The sequence below is a fragment of the Gouania willdenowi genome, chromosome 4 (assembly GCF_900634775.1).
Source record: "Gouania willdenowi chromosome 4, fGouWil2.1, whole genome shotgun sequence".
Lineage (NCBI taxonomy): Eukaryota > Metazoa > Chordata > Actinopteri > Blenniiformes > Gobiesocidae > Gouania > Gouania willdenowi.
Genome location: NC_041047.1, coordinates 6,001,239 through 6,019,581, shown reverse-complemented (window position 1 = coordinate 6,019,581; position 18,343 = coordinate 6,001,239).

The following is an 18,343-nucleotide window of genomic DNA, read 5'->3' as shown; positions in this document are numbered from 1 at the left end:
GGTCCAGCTTTAGAATTCAACAAAGAAGAATGGTGAGTCATACAGCAGATTATAAATAAACACTTAATCACACTTACATAAATATTGCTCTCTGTATTTTATATAATATTCTAAGTGCCAAATTTAAATTTGAAAACAAAACATTTCATAGAGTTTACCGTTCATGACAGGATGAACAAAACATCCAAATAAAAATATCCAAGTAATGATTTCTCTATCCATGATGATTGTATTCCGTCCTCGATGCTGTCTGTAGCCTACAGTTCTGAGTATTTACTGTAAGGCTGTATTAATGCAAGCTTATAAGATTGATTGTTATTTCCAAGCATTTCATGGGGAGTGTCAAAAAAAAAGAATTTTGTTCAACCTGAAAAACTAGATATCATCTGGGCTTCACAAGTGTGATGCACTTTCTTTTAAAATATTTATAAGGAAGCACTGAACAACACATTTTAGATGTCAATAAAGGAAGAATTCCAGTTGAAAATCTTTATTCAGTTCTTAGTGGAATGACTTTAAGAAACCAACAGCAGGTGAAATTGATTCACAATCAGTGTTGCTTCCTAACTGAACAATTGATGACTTTCCAGAAGTTTGGGTGACTTGAAGACACAGTGTTTGCAGTGTACTCAGTGTAATCAGCAAAATCATGAAATGCCTCCAATTTAAAAGCAACCACTAATTTTTATCTTGAAATTAGGAACATAAACTGCATGTTTTCAGGATCAATTAATGCTGATACTAATCCGGTTTGCTGTATTTTTTTTAATATTTTTCTTTTAAATGTTACCTTCTCATTTGGTAAAGACAAAAGTCAACATTGTTTCCTCAGTTTACTTCATAAAACTTGTTAATGTAAAAACTCTCATTGGCATTCCTTTCGCAAAGGTATACATGACAGCACATATAAAACATCCAACCAAATATTACATAACATTACATTACATTATGATGGCTGATGAGCATTTTGAGGAAATGTATTCCCTATGTGGAGGTATTTCAATTTGAGGAAAACGACATCTAATGATTTGAACATGTTTTGCAAGGGTCGAATTTGAATAGTTTTAGCTACTTATATGAACAAGTATGTGACTGTCAACAGTGGTCTGATAAAGTCATTGCTGTAAACTGGTAACATGGTCACAGGAGGCAAAAATGGCCTGATTTAACTGCTTGACTAATGTGACACAAAATGCACAATCAGTGGATATTAGAGGATGAATTATACAGTTTGATGCACATGTGGCAGCAGAAGGGGAACCTGTAAATATTAAGAACATGGTCATAATGTGATGATGAAAAATACAGACCACAAATTGTCTGCAGAATTTATACATATATTATAATATGAGGAACAAAGTAGAACAAATATGGTGTCAAGCGATTCACTGTCCTCCTTGTCTGGCAACAAAGAACAAGCAATAAATACTATCAAAAAAATGGTAACACTTTATTTTTTGGTGGTTTTATACATAAGGTTGACATTACATTATCATTTTCTGTCATTAGCAATAAAAAGGTGTCATAAAGGCTGTCAATAAGTTGTCATTAAGTGTCGTTCACTGAATTATGACACTTTTGTACTTATGTTGCTGTTTTTTGGGTTAGGGTTAGACTTAGATAGTGTTAGGGTTAGGGTAATTTAAGGTTAGGGAAATGAACGACACTTAATGATAGCCTTCATGACACCTTATTCATGCTAATGACAGGTGTCACGTCATAATAATGACAGCGTAATGTCAACCTCTATGTTTAAAAAATTAAGTACTTTCTTTTTTTTATTGATTTGTTTTCTGTCTTTTCATGTCATTTTGTGCAATTTTGTTAAAAGTTTGTGTGTTTTAGGAGCTTTTCTGTAATGTCTCGTTGTTTTGGGTGTTTTTGTAGTCATTTTGTTTGTTCAAGTGATTTTTGTGTCTGTCTTTGTTGTCATTTTATGTTTTATGAGTCATTTTGTGAAATCTTTTGAATTTTTTGTATGTTTTTGTGTACTTTGCACATTTTGCTGCTTATTTGAGTGTTTTAGGAGTTATTTTGTGTATTATGTTGGGTTTTTCTCCCTATGTCCCTTTATGGGCTCTGTGTTTTACATTTATATAATGGTATGTTTTTTTCTTTGTTGTTTTCTTTTCTCTAACTGGTGGATCACAATGAAATAAAACCACCTGCCTAATGCTGCCTATAGCTTTTCTCATTCACTGCTTCCAATTCTCACATGAAAGTGGAAACTCTTGATCATAGAAAGTTTTGTGGGAATTCCTCACTTGAGCACTTAGTGTTGGGGAAATTTTTTTTCTGTGGGTCATTACTGACAGCTACGGCTCGACCTGTTTTTCTCTACATGCCTATTTAAATGTCTCAGTGACATAATTTCCTTCATATCTGACATCACCACAGCAGACAAACATGGCTGATAATTATGGTAATAAACTACATGAAATATTTCTACTGTTGATTATGATCATCAAAAAATAGAGTGAAAAAATAAATACTGATTTTACAACAAACTAGGTGGACTCACCATGTTTACTAGTGAACTTGTGGGGGTAAAAGTGTGTACTATAGTGTAGGGAAAAATTAGCACGAGTTAACAACTTACAAAAATAAAAATATAACGATAGGTGGGAGGAGCATGCACCAAGACTTCTCATTGGCTCCCCAGTCCCAAATGAAACATAAACAATCAATGAAAACTAAGACTTGTGTTGTTATCCGAGGGGTATTCAATAAAGGAGGATTAACAAACTCTGAGTCTATCCATAAACTCTGAGTCAACATACCCCGCGATGGGAAACTCTAAGTATCGGATTCCATTACAGCTAGTATGAAGTGGGTCAATCAACCCTCAGTATGTAAACCTTGGGTTACTGACGTGCACGCACGCGATAAAAAGCAATCATCAATGGCTCGACGATTACACAAACTACCATGGTAACCACCCAGAAGACAGTGATTTATTCAACCTAATGGATGAAAAAAGCCAGTGTTTGAGGAATATGAGCCTGTTCTAAAGGTGCGTTCACAATGAACGCCACTTCAGTGACTATATAGTCTCTAAAATCACCCATGATTAGTCATGCTTGTTGGTCCCATTATCACTTTATCGCTTCAGTGATGTGACGAGTGGGGAATAATATGAATAAAATGTGTTTGAGGAGACATGGCAGTAGCATAGGATGGCTGCATAGAGAGCCCTCACGTCCAAAAAATATGTCATAAAAAAAAACTGAAGCAGGACGCGAACCCACGACCCATCACTTTGAAAAGCGGTGTCATAATTCACTACGCCATCATAATTTCAAAGTTGTGATGTATAGATCAAACGGTATTACAATATAAACAACAATTGAGCCTCAAAAGAATTCATTTAAATTATCATCTCCTCCATTATATTATCAACAGGTTTGTATTCAGGGAACTTTACTACAGACGTCAGTAGATGTTTTAATGTAGATCAACCTCTCAGCGACTTTCACTTAATGCTCTGTATCCACAATGTTAAAAAGAAAACTACCGCTTTATGGAATACCCCCCCAGCCTGCTTCATTTGCACTAGTGAGCGTGTTTCCTCAGGAAAGGCAGCGTGTTAACATGAACAGTGCATCTCGGTGTGTACATGTTAATAAGTAACAGGAACAGTGCTTTTTCATGCAACCAAACTACTGTATCGAAACTTACAGTACATTAGTTCATACTAACGGTAGTTGTCAAGTTAATTGTAAGTGCATGCATGCTATTATTTTGTACCAATGATTCATTAGGGATGGGTTGAGTTGGGGGCCCAGGGATCCAAATTCTCTTAGGGCCCCAATTTTGGACAGAATAAAAAAGGTAATGTATTAAAATGTCTGATAATTATATGTTTAATCATGGTGATAGGAGTGCTCTAATTCTAGTTTTTTCAAATAGTTGAAACACTCAGACATAGATAGACTTTTTATTCTGTTAATTTTTTGACATCATAGTAGAATATTAGTGGTGTAATATGTTTTCTTTTTATAAATAGATTTCAGTTTTTTCTAATGTTTTTGTTTACATGCTGAATAAAGAGTAAATGGTGCACACTCAATGGAAAAACAAGTCATAAAGACAAACAATACAAAACATACTGATGATACCAATCCGTTATCTTCTTTTTATACCGAGCAATTTGACCTCAAGTGGGCCACAGATTTTATGCAGGAAAACAAGTAATTTCAACATTATTGTGCTCTGGTTTGTAGGTATACATAAAATACAAAAAATGTAAGAAACTGACCATATCCAAGCAATAAGTGATATCAGTCCCAACAGGATCTTCACTTTATGTTTCCTAGATTTTGTGACCAATTTCTATTTAATTAAGGAAAATATTATGTCATAATTTGAAGAAAATTTAAGGATTTTGTAAGCATTTTCAGTTTATTCAACAGTTTCACGTAAAAAATGACTGCAATCATGTGATACAAGCACCTGGAAAACTGTGAGACAACTCCTGCAAATATTCATTCACACAAGGATTCATGATTTCTCTGTCATTTTAAATTTCTCCTGCCGGCCCAATTGATTTGGCTCCTGGGCATTAGTTTGACACATGTGCTCTCTGTTCATTATAATTTCCAAACAATACAAGTGCAGTAAGAGAGGAGATCACAACACATTTGATGACAAAATCCCAATTCCATAATGCCATCTAGAATAGACTAAATTCAACTTCTTTTATATAGAAGTCATGATAAGAATGAAGGGGAAAAAACTTGTAACCACAATAAAAGCAATCAACACTCAACAAACTGCTATATTAACAGATCCAATCAATCCATAATCGACCATTACTGTAATACCAAAGTCTATTTTTTTTGTGGGTTTTTATTGCGTCGGATGGAAGGAGAAACAAGGGGGAACGATCAAAAGATTTGAAATTGAGCAGGAAAGACACATACGCCAGACAAAACTGTTACATAAAAAAAGAAAAAAACATTAGTTTGGTCTTTAATGTTGAAATGATTGTAATGAGGAAAATTTACCAGCAGATGTCACCTTGTCCCTGGTATAGTGCATATTACATAAATAGAATAAAAAAATTAAAAAAAACTTGACAGCAGGCAGGGGGCGAGAAGGACCCCCCCACCACCTGTATTATTTATTAATAATCTTTAATTACTGTTCTAAAATATTTGATTGTGCATTTTATGATGTTTTTTTTTTGTAGTTTTGAACAAGAGTAGTCAAATTCAAAATTTAAAAAAAGAATTCCATAGTAAGGGTTACATTACTATGTACTATGTAATGTAATATATATATATATATATATATATACATATATATATGTGGCAAAATAAGTGGGATCTTTAAGTTATTAAGTGACAACGCCACCTAGGGTAAACCTTGGACCTTGCATAAAGGCAGACAGGCTCGTTTTACCTTCAATCATGGGGCAGAGACAGAACCTTTAATTATAACAAGCAAAGTTCTTTATTTCACAGCATTTCTTTAAAAGAGTACTCATTTCGTGTCCATTAGTACAGAAGAATCAAACAGAACAAATCCAAACAAAGCACACATGCAAAGCAACAAAAAAAACCCAAAATGCAAAATAAATCAAATACCAATCATGCACAACTTATATGTACAATACTTATACAGTGGAAGAACCTTAAAAACGGGTTGGTAAAAAATGTCTAGCGAAACTCCCAAGTCCAGCTTGGGAGGGTTACTGTATGTTAAAGTATCGAGAACAGCAAAGGTGGGAGGAGTTGCACCACGGTGCGATGAATGGTGTGGGCCAAGACTTATTCCCAGCAGACGTGGAAGGTGCAGTTTGGTCCCGCTGTGAGATCAAAGCACCACATTAGGAGGCAGAGGGATTATAATTTTAAAGGAGCCAGGCAGAAACCAGCAGTTTACCGGTCAGAAGAAGCACCGGTCCAAAGACCCCAACAGAGGCGCTCTCCCGGCCTCCGCAGAAAGTGTGCGCAAGGTGCGCCTACCAAAGCACCACACTGCATAAAAAGGAAGGCATTAGGACGGACTAGGGACAGCCAGCTGGGCCAAAAGGCGAGGCATGCCGCTTACTCAAACATCCCACTCTGATGACTCAAACCGCTGTCGATGACCAATGCGCACTGCGATGGCACTAGGGAAAAAGGAAAAACCCGTGACTGCCCGGTGCGCACAGCAGCAGAAAGAGCAACTTTGCGTAAAACTCACCCAAGAGTAGCAATCAATGCGCCCAAAGCAGCCAGCCGTCAGCCTACACCAGAGCACTGGAGGGAAAGCACTTTTGAGCGCAAAGTGACAGCCAATGGTGCGTAAAAGGCAGCAGATAACTTACCAACGAGGAGGTACGGTGGTGATTGACGCGAGGTGACCACAGCGTGTTAAGCCACCGCAATACTACCAGAGGTACAACTCCACAGACTCACGGAGGAGGAGAGATCCGCGCACAGGAGCGACAAAGGAATCTGAGCCACAGCAGACCTGAACCTAAATCCCTTTGGTGCCCGCCCTGTAATCAGCAGACAATCCAGGTGCGCAGGGAGGAGCGCTACAAGAAGCAGGTAGGAGGAGGGCGGAAGCATTCCACCCTGTCACATATATATAAACTCTTCCTCACCCTCCGCGGGTGGTCTCTTTTTTCCTCCAAGCTCGGGTCCTCTACCAGAGGCCTGGGAGCTTGAGGGTTCTGCGCAGTATCTTTGCTGTTCCTAGAACTGCACTTTTCTGGACCGAGATGTCTGTATTTGATGATGTATTTCCTGGGATCTGCTGGAGCCACTCCTCCAGTTTGGGGGTCACTGCCCCGAGTGCCCCAATGACCACGGGTACCACTGATGCCTTCATCCTCCAGGTTTTCTCCAACTCTTCTCTGAGCCCCTGGTATTTCTCTAGTTTCTCGTGTTCCTTTTTCCTGATGTTGAAGTCGCTTGTTATTGCTATCTCGACCACAACGGCTTTCCTCTGCTCTTTGTCCACCACCACAATGTCTGGTTGGTTCACCATTACCATTCTGTCCGTCTGTATCTGGAAGTCCCACAGGATCTTGGCTTGGTCATTCTCTACCACCTTTGGAGGTGTTTCCCACTTTGACCTTGGGGTTTCCAGAGTATGCTCTGCACAGATGTTCCTGTACACTATACCAGTCACTTGGTTATGGTGCTCCATGTAAGCTTTCCCTGCCAGCATCTTACAACCTGCAGTTATGTGCTGGATTGTCTCATTGGCCTCTTTGCACAGTCTACACCTGGGGTCTTGTCTGGTGTGACCGATAAAATGGTAAAAATGGACTCTGTCTAGCCATTGGTAGGATTTCTTGAGTTGAGGGAGAGAGTTGATTTTGGTTATTAAGTGCACGGCCGTGCCATTCCTGCCTGATCAGCAGATGAGCAGACTGTCAGTACTACGGGCAATAATCTAAGTGTAGACTCCGCCAAGGCGGAAGGAAAAAGGAGCGTACCTCTTATTAATCAGATGATACCAGTGAAAAGCAATTAATTAACACTAAAAGGTTGCCAAGCATGGGGGGACAATAAGAGCTCATTGACCCCGAGAGAGGAGGTGGACTAGCTATCGCCGCTGGTGGGTTAGATGAGGCCTATATTCTACTTAAACACTATGCAGCAAAACCTTGTGAATGCATGGACGTGAAAATTGAGGCATGAACGTGTGCGGTGCATCAATGACTGAATGATGACACATTACGTATGCCTGAGAGAACCGCGTTGTGAGTGCGAATAAGCCGTGGACGTGTCATTGAGTGATTGACCGATGAATGGCTGTTTGACTACACATGTTCCTCTGTTTCACCTTCCTTTCCTCCTGGGTTTTGATGCACTAGATCTTCTCCCCGTTTTTGCCAATTATGTAGTGGGGTGTTCAGATCTCACTGCTGCTTGTTAATAGAATAATGGTTTTAGGCCTTGGGCCTTCTAAAAAGTTTACCAGGTTTTAAAAGGTTATTTTTCTGGGTGTTTAAAAACACCAAACGACATTTTTAATATATAATACCACTTTCAGTGGAATGACTGGCTTTGACCTCGACTGACCTTACTGTTCATGTTCAGTGTCCATGTTTTTGTTGTTATATGTGTATACTCGTTGTTGTGTGCACTTGTCTATGTCTTTGTCTTAGTTGTTGTTATTGTGTTGTTTTTTCCAATATACAGGTCGCTGGCTGTATACTCAAAGGAGACGAATCAAATCCAACTAAAGAAAAGGGATATTTTAAATTATTCATTTAAGTCTTAATGTTTTCCTCTCTTTCTGTTTCTGAGTATTTCCTAACAGAAAATGCAACCGCCTTTTCGACTCCGATCCTGCCTCCTTCAGCCGTCATGCCTGGTCACTGCTTCTTATGATGAAGGATGAGAATTAAAGGGAAGTATTGTCCATAACTATAACTGGGAAGCAAAGGGGAAATAGATTGAAATAGATACGTGACAGTATGACATATTGTGGATGTTCTAACATAATATCTATTCCAGAGACTACAGACTTCCAATCCAACTGCGAAAGTGGGGACAGATCTTCAAATTTCCAAAGGGAGCGTACAGTTGACCCTGGCTTTGACCTTTATGGCTGAGGAGGAGGAGGTCGAGGAGGCTGGAGGGCACAAAGGCAGGCGGACACAAGAGAGAGAAAAACGGAGACACATCCAAAATGATCAGATAAGTGATCTTCCAATGACATTTATCATATGGTTTTAAGAATCCAAATGTATTTTTATGTAAAAAAAAAAAAAAAAAAAAAAATTGATTTCATAGGAAAATATACCTCAAAACCCTCCAACCATTTTCTTCTTGTTCCACCAGCACTTAGCGTGCAAGACCATAAAACACCTTCACTGGGTTTAGACACTTTTAAGAGTAAAATTAAGTGTTCTCAACATTGGTGGCCCAATCTGGGTCACCTGAGATTTAAAAAGGGTCCTCCTGAAATTTTTGATAATTGATTGATATAAGAGATAGTTTAAAGTTAAGTAACTTCCAAGCATTTAAGGAAGCTATCCAAACCGTGCTGGGGCTCGTCACTCCTAAGAATGGGATAAACACAGAGAGCAAAAGACAATATGATTGTTCGACTCAACTTAACTTTAATCCTGTCTAACCTTAAAGGGCCAATAATCTTGCTTAACTCTGGTTCAGACACAGAATAGGAGACACTTTTGCCACCAATTGACCTTCAAAATTAAGTAAATTACATCTCAAATAATAATTATGAGGGAAAATAATGAAATAAATGAACTGACAAATTCAGCTCTATAAAAGAATTAGGCTATGTAATTAGGTGTGGAGTGTTAACATTATTCAGAATAAATAAAGGATAGAATAAGATTTCTCCTTCATAAATAAGAGATAGCAGAGAAAAATAAAACAAACAATTTAAATAAATAAATAACATTATTTATTTATTTGGTTAAACTTATTTATCTTTCTCACATCTCCATGTCTCCCAATTGTATGTATTCATCTTGAGAAGACATGTAGTCACGCTCCGCACTTCTCCGTCCAACTTGCATGTCCTTCTCCGTCCGACTTGCATGTCCTTCTCCGTCCGACTTGCATGTCCTTCTCCGTCTGAATGGCATGTCCTTGTAAACAGTGGTTCTCAAATTGTTGCTTCTCACCAGGTAGTAGACGTACCACAGTTTGAGAATCACTGAAACTCCAGCTATGCTTCTCCTTGCTCCAGGAAAAGAGAATCGAATTAATACTTCCTTTTCTTTCAGCCTCATATTTTCCCACTCACGTGTGAATGGGCTACAGATAACATTGAGCTAGCATGGCTAAAAGCTCACTAACCCACACCTAACCATTGTGTGATTGTGCAGCAGCACCTTTTAGGATCTGAAAAGCTCTCAGATCCTGACCTCTGACCTGCCTCTGCCTTCCTGAAAGCTATAACCGAGCACCAGAGCCACACTAACTATTGATTTAGTTAGTTAACTAACCCTAACCTAACCCCTGTTTTGTTTTGTTTTGTTTTGTTTTGTTTTTCCCCCCCTCTTTTCTTCTGTTCAGGTACCAACCGATCCCAAGAGAGGTTGCCAAGTGTGTGGAGACTACCCTTCCTCAGACAACAACTGATAAAAGGGTGGACCGCTGTGAAGGTCGCAGAGCGAACCACGTGGATTCACGCATCACACTGGAGGAAGGTGCCAACACCAGCCGACCCTGATCTTGAGGCGACTGGTCCAACGGAGGAAAAACCAACATCACCACTGATCGAGGAACCGCAGTAAGGAGCGTCTCCTCTCTTCTGGATCTGGAGCAGTGCTTTGATGACCTTTCGTTTGCTTTGAAAGTTGCAAATGAAAGGGAAAAGGAAAAAGACTCCGGGGGGTTACAAGCTAACCTTTCTAATGGGGCATATGGTCTGTTGAAACCTTTGAATTCCAACCTTGAGGACATAGTGGGAGTAAAGAGGTCACAAGCCTTTCTCGCTGTGATTGAAGAGGTCACGAGCCCCTCTGTTTATGCCCCAGGAGCAGGCTGAAATTATGCCACCATTCTGTCGTTTCATGTCACTCGTGTTCTGGCCATCGATTGGCGCGATGGTCCTGTCCGCAATTCCAGTACTCTTCTGGCTCCTGGCCTCCATGGGGGGCAATCGAGGACACTGGACTTGAACCAATGAATGCAAGTGTTGTTCCTAATGTGAATGCTTCTTTTTACAGGGTGACTAATGCAAGCAGAAATAAACGTTGGATAAACGACATCGTCCTGCACGACACTTTAGCTGCGACCAATGTCACTCATCCGTTTTTCACGAACACCTGGTACCGATACGCGCACTATCAAGCTAATAGTAGGGGCCTATCCAACTGTTATGTTTGCTCTTACATGCCTGTGTCATCAACACACCCCCGCTTAACCGCGATACCAATGGATGCTTCCGACTCCTTTTGTTATTTGTCTTACTCTAACTTCGGCATGGGGGACCCCAACCGTTGTTCTAAACAGCCAGTAAAAAACTGACTATACTACGCGATGACACATCTTCCGCTTTGTATGTAGATTACACGCGATCCACACTTTTTCCCTTCTCTTTCGCCAGAAACGGAACTCGCAAACTAGGCCAGATTCCCGGTCACAATTGCAATTATACCCTGGGTCCTGAATGCGACACCGCACATAATTCGCACACATGTGCCCACGTTCATACACCCGGGACTAATGGCACGTTTAATTTAGCAAACGGTTTTGACTATGCTCAACTATTCCCCTTTTGTCACGACGTAAATGCGAATCCCACACTTTTTTGGGCTTTAATCCACACGACGCGATCTGGGGCACGGACGTTCCCCCCGCCGACAGTCAGATTATCGCAGAGGCAGTCAAAAACATTTCCAGGCTACGCAACGCCATGAACAAAGACCGCCACGTCCTATAAACCTACCGCTGCCGGAAGTCCAGCCTGAAGTGTTTATGATGCGTGTTTTTTTTTTTGATGTCTCAGATGATGACTCTGCTTACTGATGACACCTACATATGTTTTTGTTGTGCTATGCTATGCTGACCGACATTGTTTTTGCCATGTGTATTTTTGCTATTAGTGATATATATATATATATATATATATATATATTCCATATTCATTGCCGTGATTGCCAATGATTTTAGTTGCTAAGGATATTTGATTTTATTGTGCAGATGGCCTTGTCTCACGTAATATTCATTATGTGTTTATGGGGTTCTTTGCCTTTTCCTCCTTTTTCTTGCTCCAACTTTGGGGATGCCTGTGTCCCCTGGGGAAAAAATAAAAAATAAATAATAATGCTTATATCCATAGTGTTATGACGGTGTCAGTATCATTTGTTCTACGGACCATGAGGTTGCGCTACAATTACACTAATTTTTATTAATGTTTTATGTGTTTTGGGCTGTGCTTTGCTAAAGTTAAACAACTTACTAACTAATTTAGCTTTTTTTGTGTTGGACTTTGTCCAAAAAGAGTGGATTGTTATGGCTGTAGGGAACCAAGCCACATCAAGCGTAAAGACTCTCTTCCTAGCAGGAATTAACCAAGGAGCCTGTTTCTTTATCACGAACTGTTTACACAATAACTGCCCCCGCAACTTTGAGATGCATAGCTAACCCCACTAAGTGGCCTTTGAACCCGATACCGTAGCCGAAAAAACTGACCCAACTCTTTGAGGTATTCAGTACAAACTCTTTTTACGACTCCCCACGGGGGAAGAACATCCCTCTTCTCCCTCCTTTACAAACAGATACTTTTGGGATGCTGTAAGATCAAAGAACTGTCCCAATGACCCCTTGACCCCCTGCAGATGTTGTCACCTCCAGGACCCAAACCACTGGTCACACAGGACGTTGGAATAACACTAGCTCTCCTGCTCAAATGAGAACAAAGAACATGTGCTTGACTGAAAAGTTACAAATGAAAACATTATTGGAATGATTTCTACAGAAATTGAAATTGCAAATGTTGTCTGCCCTCTTTTCAGATAATTTAATACCCACAGAATGCTATTTTAAATGTTTCATCATGTAAAAAGTGCTTAAAAATACCAGAAAACATCACAAAAGTTAGTTTGAGGTAACTACTGCAACCATATAGTTAAGAAGAGGCATAACATGATTTTTGACATTTATGTTTATGAGTAATTACAAGTAAAATTCATTAACCGGTTCCTAAAGTGATCCTAGGCTATTTTCCAGTCGTGTTTGGTATCAAACTCTTTCGTAATACATGATATTTCAAGATATGATGTTGAAAAGATGTTTTGAAATATGTGGAATTAATTATTAGGCATTCTTTTATGTTTAGGAACTCCTTTGTTGTCTGTCATTCCACTACACACCCACACTTGAGACACACCCACAAGCTGAAAGCAAAGACATTGACCAATCACCGATATGATCTCAGAATGATCAACCAAGACACCTCCTCCAAAAGGCGTCTCCAAATTCTTTTTAAAAAAAGACGCGCTGCCCGAAACTTTAGTTTTGGGACGCTGGCGTTTCATACTCAACGCGTTTCCCTCCCCCACCTTTTCACTTATTTCATTTTATTTTTAGTTGAAACAGTTAGATTTTTGGAATGAACAGCTGCTTGGTTCGGACGAATCCAGCATCTAGTGACGTGCGTAACAGCCGAAAGAAGCCCGGCCAGCGACCCACTGTGGTAAGCCAAGAGCCATCCTCTAACCCAGCTGCGAAGGCCAGAACCGCCTGGATCGGCTGAAGGGGCTATACTCTGTTGAAACGCAACAGAACTCAACGGTGGCACGTCCTGCTGCATTGCTTCAAACAGCACCTCCAGGTCCAACCCTGACATCATCTTCAAGGTACCTGAATGAACTTTCATCAGCAACTTCATCCACAATAGATCACATCCATACTTCCATAACTACAAACTTACACACACTCACAACATGCTCCACACACAGTTCATCTCATTCATGTCTGTTCGTCTCCCCTGTCTGTCTTCCTCTCTTTGTTATGAGCTCTCTTTATGATTTATTCTTTGATTTTATGATCTTATTATTCGAATATGTATCCTGCATTTTTATTCAATATTTAGTAGACTAGCATTCCCCTAGAATAGTGATTTCACTTTATTACATATAATCCTCACTTTTATTAGCCTAGAAATGCATTTCATCATGATTTAATTATCCCATTTCAATTGATATTTTGACTGTGTTAATTGTTGACTTTTGAATAAAAGGTTAAACATAATCTTTGATTCCTCTGATTCATTAAAGCTGTGATTATGGTGTAGATTTGCTGTTAGAATTCACTTTTCCCTGCTTTCACATTGATGAGTTTAGTCTAAAAACTTAGACATATTTCTCCTGTTAAAAGGAGTGGCACCCCGCAAAATTTAAAGTAATATTAATAATCATAATTAATATTCTTAGTTATATAACCCATTAATAATAACTCATCCTCCTACATAATTTCTGGCACCCCAGATGGGACGGCTGAAGCCATGAACACAGCGTTAATGAATAACCATTGAAATCAAAAGCCGGTCTAAAAAACTGAACACTCCGTGTTGCCAGATTGGGTCGGAAGCCGCCGCGCCCCAACCAATGTTGTATTTTAAGCAAAGCCGCCGCGCTAATGCTTAGAAACTGAATAAATAAGGCCGCCGTGTCTTTGTGTTTAAAGCGCTAATGTTATGAAATAACAATAAATAATAAAAGCTGATAAAGCTGATAAATTAAAACAGAATTTAATTAATTAAAATTAACATTTATTGATTAAAATAAATTCAATAGGATTTGAATTTGGTTTCAAAATTAAAAAAAAAGAAAATTTTAATTGATTAAAAACACCTGATTAATTTAAAGAAACTGAATCAAGGTAAAGCTAATTTAAACTAAAGTTTAAATTAATTGAGGAAAACATTTATTGATTAAAATAAATTCAAAAGGATTTGAATTTAATTTCAATAAAACATTTTTTTAATTTATTAAAAATACCTGATGATTAATTCAACGAAATTGAATTAAGGTAAAGCCGATTTAAATAAAAGTCTTAGATCAGTTAAGAACAAATCTTGACTGAGTGAGAACAATTATTTAAAGTGAATACACACACAAAAAAAAACTTTTTCAAGTTTACCACCCAGTTTTATTTACCAAACAGTGAATTGCTAAGAACAAACAAAATAAGATAAAACAATTTACTACCATTGTATTTTTTTTTTATTTTGAACTTTATTTGAAAAATTATTTGAAATTTTGAAATTCTTTAGAGTTATTCGTACGATTTTGACCGACAACAAATCAACATGTCTGTCTCCTCAGAAGACCATCCAGCCGAGAACTTAGAAATCCTCCTCACAGAAATTTTAGGGGACGGCAAATCCACAACTGATGCCAAAATCCAAGAATCCCCTCCTCAAGAATTAGGAGACCTTTTGGCCGATTGCGTCACTGCAGCCGTTTCAAAAAAACTGAAAGATAAGGAGCTGGTTAAACAGCTTGGCTTTGTAATTTCAGCATTCTCCGCCCAGTTAAAATACGAACAGAATCGGGTTAAAATCCTCGAGAGCGAACGCGACGCTCAACTCGAAGCCATCGAGGAACGCGAAGCCCGCTGCGCGAACATCACGGTCCAGTATGAAGAAACACGTGAAGAAAATGGATTGCTCCAAATGCGTGTGAGTTACCTAGAAAAAGCGGAAGATCAAGTGAATCAATTAAGGAAATCTCCTAATACATTTCCTTAACCCTGTGATGTCATCCACAGAGTTATGGAACATTTGATAGGAAAGGATATAGGAGGGACTATTCAGGTGCACCCTATTTCTGTTAAGAGTGCACATTTGTTGGAATCAGGATAGTCCAGTTTAGAATAACCCCATGATTAAGGCCATTGCTGAAAAACAGGTGAAGGAGGAAGCAGCATTCAGTTAAGATGGAAATAATTAGGGTTTTATGATAATTACAGGATTTCAACTTAATCATAGAAAGGGAGTGTCCACTTACAAAACCAATGTCTTTTGACTGTATTCCGTCGTTCTTTTTACAATTTGATGAATGATCATCCAAAGCCACAGTGACAGGGTTTAGAAGAGCGAGCTGGCAGCACTATCCTGACCATCAGAATGAAGCTGATCCTTTCTGTGATTCTTCTTTGGACGTTCTACATTTCAGGTAATTCTTATCATTCTAATTTTAAAGGTAAAAGACATCCTACTTTTACAGAGTGTGGGTGCTCACTAGCAGGTTTCATTCTCAGGTTGTTCAGTCATTGTGTAGATTTACATCTCAAAAACTCCACGTTGAGTTCAAGTAAGATTAGAAATTGGATGTTTTTTCTAAAGATAATTAAAATGTTAAACAACACAGAGAAAGTCTCAAACCGATTATCTTCTTTAGTTTGAAAATTTGAACAACAGTGTCACATATTAATTGGACTGATAAATGTGAGGAAATGTGTGTTTATTTGATCTTTTTACTTCAGCTGAAGGTCTGGACTGTCTAAGCTGCAGAGATTCATCGTGTTTCATTGAAGAATTTCGGAGTGTTTCTGTCACATGTTCCTCAGAGACCATGTGTGTAACCGCCTCCATTCTAGGTAATCTTTTCCTTGTTTTATCCAATGTTTTTCATAACATTCACTTTGAGAGTTTGTACAATGAAAACATGCATTATACCTTTGTAGAGACTGCACAAAATGGCAGTTCAGTGTTGAACTTTTTCAACGGCTGTGCATCACCCTCTGTGTGTTCATCCACGGGGCCAAAGACATTCTCACTGCATCTTGGTCTCTTTGGTAAAGTGATATCTGCTAACTGCTGTGACATGGACAACTGCAACACTCAGGCTTTCCCTCGTAAGTAGAAGAGTGACTATTCTATATTTTAAAGTTCGATTGCTGCTTTAAAACTGCCCTACTTGTCTGTGTTACCAGGTATTCCCGATCAATTGGAAAACACTCTCAGTTGTTTCTATTGTATTGACAATGATAATTGTGAGGCCGGCTTTACCTGTCTAGGAGGCGAGGACAGGTGTATCCAAGGAAATGGTGAGTTATAACTTAGGGGCGTCTGTCTGCATAAACTTCCTGGTGATAGATAGATGAGGCAGCCTTGGATAGCTGGCTTTGGGAGCCAAAAGAAGATAAGCAATGTGTTTTCAATTCAGGCTAGGTTAATTTCAACAGCCTTGTGTCCAGGGTCTCTCTGTATTATACCATTAAGGTGGCCTTAACTGTCAAGCCGGGCACCGAACTTCTCCAAGTTGGTTTCAATTTCACATAAACGATCCAAAAGGAGCTCCTGCTTGCTTTTAGGATCATTGATCACAGGAGTCTGAGTGTCAAGAGCCCTGCCCCATCCTTCAGAAATGACTGGCAGCCTTCCCAAAACAGTTGCTAACTAATACAGACTTTGTGATAGGTCAGAAAGCTACCAGCTCCAATCAGCAGAATGCCTTCTACCATAATTCCAATCATCAGGTCCTGATGGACCAAAACCTCCTTCCAGAAGGGAGAGATTGAAACAGTTTATGACCGGGGTGGGAGGGGTCGGCCACAATCTTTCCTGCACATTCACTTTTAATAAACACAGGTCACAGGGTAATGTGATAACTGCTCAGGGGCCTCATTTAAAACCTTTTCACACAAAGTTTGTGATTTATACAAAATAAATGCAGCGTGAGAATGTGTGTACTGGCCTAAGTAAACCATAGAGCACATAATTCATCTACAATCTGGCAAATTTGGTGCACAGTGGCCTGGCTCAACACATGATTCTTTTTTTCTGACACACAAGCACTTCTACTTCATTCTTAGAATTGAATTCTTTTTACAGATGCCAGGGAGGCACCTGTAAACCTGTGAGATGTAACCTCTCAACTGATGTTTCTGTAATTTAAACCAGCCACAAAATGAATTTACCTGCTTAGTGTAGTTTTGTATTCTGAACTTCTCATCTTTAAAGTTTTTACTGATAACATTAAATCTGAAGGTTCTGACAAAGATTATCAATGTCCTTCTCTTTTATTGTCGACGCTATCCTTCCCGCCCTTAGGGTTGGGCACACCTGCCAACACCTTCATCTGCAGTCACTCAGATGCTGGCATGTAAATTATAGGTTCAACTGCATTAGTTTGTGAACACACGCCCAAAGAGAGGACGTGCTTTGACGTCATTGTGTGTGGTTTTTTTTCCATCATAGGAGGTTAGAATTGTGTGGAGGAAGATAGCTGCCTCACAGCAAGAAGGTCCTGGATTCAAGCCCTTGGGTGGACACTTGGCTCCTTTCTGTGTGGAGTTTGCATGTACTCCTTGTGCTTTGTGGGTTTTCTCTGGGTTCTCCGGCTTCCTCCCACAATCCAAAACATTACTGCTAGGTTGACTGGAGTCTCTAAATTGCCCGTAGGAGTGAGTGTGAGTGGTTGTGTGTCTGCCTGTGTGTTGCCCTGCAGTGGCTTGATGCCCTGTCCAGGGTTTACGCCCAATGAGAGCTGGAGATAGACACCAGCAGACCCCCGCTACCCTGAAAAAAGGAGCAAGTGGGTCAGAAAATGGATGGATTTTTGGGACTTTATCGTCCTATACTGGGGAGGAAATGAAAGCATACTAAAGCTTGGAGGCTTTTCTAAAGATGGGTAACATACCTGGCAATTTAGAAAGTACCAAACATTGATTATGTTTAATACCATTTTGCTGACATGAGTAAACATAACTTGTCTTTCTCGGAAACAGGCAAACAACACAGGAGCCTGTAGAGGTTGTCAGTGCCCAATCTTTTAACGGGCCTGGTCATTTCAGATCTTAATGCATTCGCGTAGACGACATTACTTCCTTCTCTTGCAACCTTTACAACAGAGCTCCTGGGGCATGATATTTGAATGTAAACCGACCGTATGATGTTTGTTAAA